Genomic DNA, 5,227 nt, shown 5'->3' with positions numbered 1-5,227 from the left:
AGAAAACAAGAGTTTATTGATTATTTTTCAATCATAATTTCCCATGAATATGTGACATAAAATGATTGCTCACAATTTTTTGCCTTCAGTTCTTTTGGTTGCTGGTTTATTAACAAAAATGGAAATTTGGGCCTAGCCAGCGTGAGTTGTGTGTCAGTCATGGCTCAGTGGGAAGCACTCTCCCCTCTAAGTCAGAGGGTCGTGTGCTTGAATCCTGCTCCTGAGCATAAAAGTTGCAGCTGATAGAGTCGTAGAGGTTTACAGCATGGAAACAGGCCCTTCGGCCCAACTTGCCCATGCCGCCCTTTTTTTTTAAACCCCTAAACTAATCCCAATTGCCTGCGTTTGGCCCATATCCCTCGATACCCATCTTACCCATGTAATTATCTAAATGCTTTTTAAAAGACAAAATTGTACCCGCCTCTACTACTACCTCTGGCAGCTCGTTCCAGACACTCACCACCCTCTGTGTGAAAAAATTGCCCCTCTGGACACTTTTGTATCTCTCACCTCTCACCTTAAACCTATGCCCTCTAGTTTTGGACTCCCCTACTTTTGGGAAAAGATATTGACTATCTAGCTGATTTTAAAGACCTCTATAAGATCACCCCCAGACCTCTATAAGATCACCCCCAGACCTCTATAAGATCACCCGTGCAGCGCTGTGGGACTGTTGCGCTGGCAGAGATGCCATCTTCCGGGTGAGGTGTTTAAACTGTGGCCCCTGCCTGCCCTCTCAGGCAGAAGGAGAGCAGGTAAGTTATCTGTGGCATCTTAGCCAATATTTATCCCTCAATCAACGCCATAAAAACAGATTATCTGGTGATTATCACATTGCAATTTTAGGAGCTAGTTTTACATTGCCACGGTGACTACACTTACATCCAGTGGTTGTGACCAGTGGTGTAAAAATGCAAGTTTTTCTCTAATGCAGGTTGCCAGTCTGAGAGCACGCAACTGGGTTCATGGTGCCAAGAGGAATGGGTCTGTAAATAGTGAGGTTGTGTAGTATTCGGTGAAGGACGCAATGATGTGTGGCCTGTATTCTACCTTCAGTTTCACCTTCAATCTCTCTTCAATAAGAGCTCGCACACATTTCTCAGCCTGATTCTATTTACGGTGGCTGTTATTTTGGGGGCAATGCAAAGGGGTCATGATCAGGGCAGCGGTTTTTAAAAAAATTTTGTGCTGTGACATACTCGGCAGCTCCACATTTCCCAGAAGAACGTACACAGTCAACAGGTTCCTCCGTCACCGACACTGACATCTGAATGAGCGAGGATCGTCAATTTCTGCCTCACTCTGCCTGCCTGGTAAAGGAAGTTTCCCGGCACGGAAACAGCTAATCTTACAATGGGTAACAGCGGGGCAATGGCATCTGTGTGACTGAAACAGGGAATTGGATTTAGGAAAAAATTGAAACATAAGAGCTGGGAGCAGGAGTGGACAATTCAGCCCCTCAAGCCTGCTCCACCATTCAACACAGCAGAGGACATTCGGTCCATTGAGTCTGCAACAACCCCCTGATAGAGTATCTTACTCAGGCCCTCTCCTCCGCCCTATCCCTGTAACCCCACACATTTACCATGGCTAATCCATCTAGCCTACACATCTTTGGACACTGAAGTGCAATTTACCATAGCCAATCCACCTAACCTACACATCATAGAATCACAGAATCATAATATCCTACAGTGCAGAAGGAGGCCATTCGGCCCATCTAGTCGGCACCGACCACAATCCCACCCAGGCCCTATCCCTGTAACCCTAGCCAGTCCCCGTGACAGTAAGGGGCTATTTAGCATGGCCAATTCACCTAACCCGGAGTGTGGGAGGAAACTGGAGCACCCGGAGGAAACCCCACGCAGACACGGGGATGGGGGATTTTCCTGTCCCGCCTGCCACGGGAAGCGTAGTGGGCGGAGAGCTCACCATGCAAAGGTTCGTTGACCTCTGGCAGGATTTTCCTGTTTTGAGAAAGTGTGGCTGGGAAATCCCCCCCTGGGAGAATGTGTCAGCTACACACAGACAGTCACCCAGGCTGGAATTGAACCCGGGTCCCTGGCGCTGTGAAGCCATGGTGCTAACCACTGTGCCACCGTGTCGCCCATTGACCTAATTGGCTGTAAAGAGTCTTGGGATATCCTGGGAGTGTGAAACACACAGTACAGACACAAACCTCTCATTAATGTTGGTCTGAGATCAGAATTAACTTCAGAAAATGAAATCAGGTCCATATGCAGCATTTTAATGCATCAAGTACGCATGAAACGTAATAAGTGTCTCAGAACTCCAGAAGGACATTGCTCTGACCATCTGGTATGTCCATTATATCATCCTAAAGTCTACAGCCAGTTGCAGTCGAACCCCTTCCCCACAGATTAATACACACACAGTACCCACCCTAGCTTATAGTGTGAAAACATTTAAAACAGATCAGGAAATAGATGGCTTGGGAATCCTGTCTCCCAGGTTCGAAGGCTGGTGATAGCTTATCATATAATGTATCTGTGAAAAAAGATGATTGGGACAGAATACTTTGGCAGTGGAACTAACTGCATCAAATATATTCCCAGCTGTGAAAGATGCCTTCTCAGCGGTAATGGGGTGAGCCAATACTCCCAATCATTTCTCACCTGCTGAGTTCAGATCCTGTGCCAGTTAACTTACCACCAGTTGAGGTGGGCATGGGTTTATCCAGATAGAGCAAAGGGGTTTAGAATCATAGAGTCATAGAGGTTTACAGCATGGAAACAGGCCCTTCGGACCAACTTATCCATGCCACCCTTTTTTTTCAAACCCCTAAGCTAATCCCAATTGCCTGCGTTTGGCCCATATCCCTCGATATCCATCTTACCCATGTAACTGTCTAAATGCTTTATAAAAGACAAAATTGTACCCGCCTCTACTACTACCTCTGGCAGCTTGTTCCAGACACTCACCACCCTGTGTGTGAAAGAATTGCCCCTCTGGACACTTTTGTATCTCTCCCCTCTCACCTTAAACCTGTGCCCTCTAGTTTTAGACTCCCCTACTTTTGGGAAAAGATATTGACTATCCAGCTGACCTACGCCCCTCATTATTTTATAGACCTCTATAAGGTCACCCCTCAGTCTCCTGTACTCCAGAGATAAAAGTCCCAGTCTATCCAGCCTCTCTTTATAACTCAAATCATCAAGTCCTGGTAGCATCCTAGTAAATATTTTCTGCACTCTTTCTAGTTTAATAATATCCTTTCTATAATAGGGTGACCAGAAAGTTTAATTGCTCTTTGCTTTATGTCAAGTGAGAGAACCATAATGATTGATGGGTTGAGGCAACATTTTCAGCTATGAACCATCTGAACCAGCAGTAGGCCATTCAGCCCCTTAAGCCTGCTCCGCCATTCAATACGATCATGGCTGCTAGCTCCATACTGAACTCTGGTACGTGTGATCCATGGTTCTAGAAATTACTACACAAAAAAATGGAAAAAAAAAATCCATTACCAATGATATCCCAATACAACAACAACTTGCATTTATAAAGCATCTTCAAACCATGCCTAGGCTCTTCACAGGAGCAATTATCAAATAAAAACGAGTGATTGAGACATGAAGGAAGATGTTAGGACAGGTGACCAAAGCTTGGTCAAAGAAGTAGGGTTTGAAAGTGGAGAAGTAGAGAGGTTTAGGGGAAGAATTCCAGAGCTTAGGCCCAGGCAGCGAAAGGCGTGGCTGCCAATGATGGAGTGATGGAAAGCAGAGATGCACAAGTGGCCAATGGAGTCCCAATATAAAAAGATGGAAAGAGTTTATAGTTCTTTCATAGGGGCACAGTGGTTAGCACTGCTGCCTCACAGCGGCAGGTTCAATTCCGGCCTTGGTCACTGTCTGTGCACAGTCTGCACGTTCTCCCCGTGTCTGCGTGGGTTTCCTTCGGGTGCTCCAGTTTCCTCCCACACTCCAAAGGTGTGCAAGTTAGGTTGATTGGCCATGTTAGGTTGACCCTTAGTGTCAGGGGGATTAGCAGGGTAAATGTGTGGAGTTACGGGAATAGGGCCTGGGTGGGATTGTGGTCGGTGCAGACTCGATGGGCCGAATGGCCTCCTTCTGCATTGTAGGGGTTCTATGATTCTTCATGTTCTCAAGACGTTGCAGAACATTTTACAGCTAATTACTTTTGAGTGTTGAAATGTAGGAAACGTGGCCATTAATTTGCACACAGCACCCCCAGCATGACCAGATAATTGGTGAAATTTTACTATCCCTTCTGCCGATGGGATTTTACATTCCTGCTACAGTCAATGGAATTTTGAATGGCTCACCACATTTTACAGTCTCCCCCTCATCACGACAGGTTGTAAAATTCCACCGAATGTCTTTTTTAGTGGTGTTGATTAAGGGCTAAATATTGGTTTTCCTCCCGTAAGGGACATTAGGAAACATTCGACATAAAACCATAAGGTATAGGAGCAGAATTAGGCCACTCGGCCCATCGAGTCTGCTCCGTCATTCAATCATGGCTGATATTTTTCTCATCCCCATTCTCCTGCCTTTTCCCCATAACCCCTGATCCCCTTATTAATCAAGAACCTATCTATCTATGTCTCCGTGAGGAGTAGGGCTTGAACTCAGCCTTCTGGCTCAGAGGAAAGTGTCCGATCCATTAAACCAAAACTGAGGTTTCCTTCAGCGGACATTGGCCTGCCGTTTCAGATTCTAACAAATGTCATTGATTTTCAGAAGGTAGAACTCAGGCTGCAAGTGTGTCCCTTGTACAATTAAAGATAGGGGAGCTTCCATTGTGACACTGACTGAGGCTATTCTCACTCAGATACTCCCATGGCCAGGGATACTATTCTGTCAGAACAATCGCAACAAGCTGCACAAGTACTTGAAATGGAATACAGGCACGACGGGGGCGATTCTCCCAAAAACATTCTAAGTGTTGAATTTGTGTAAAAACTGGAGTAAATCACGCTGGTCTTTTCAGTGGGAGTTTCAACATGAATCTCCCACACTCTGTACTCTGCAGCGTGCACGAGAGTGATTCAGGTTAAAAATCAATGGGTGGGGCCTATTCCTGCTGGAGAGGCCGACAGCTGAGCGGGCATACGCCGGTCTGTCAGCGCCAAGATCGGTGCATGTGCAGTGGCCCCGCACTGCCGGCCTCCCGATCGCAGGTCAGCCCCGCAATCCCACATCGGCAGCCGTGCGACCCCCCCTACGGTCCGATCGCTGGCCTC

Source organism: Mustelus asterias, chromosome 1 (assembly GCF_964213995.1).
Source record: "Mustelus asterias chromosome 1, sMusAst1.hap1.1, whole genome shotgun sequence".
Taxonomy (NCBI): Eukaryota; Metazoa; Chordata; class Chondrichthyes; order Carcharhiniformes; family Triakidae; genus Mustelus; species Mustelus asterias.
This window is presented reverse-complemented; position numbering follows the sequence as displayed.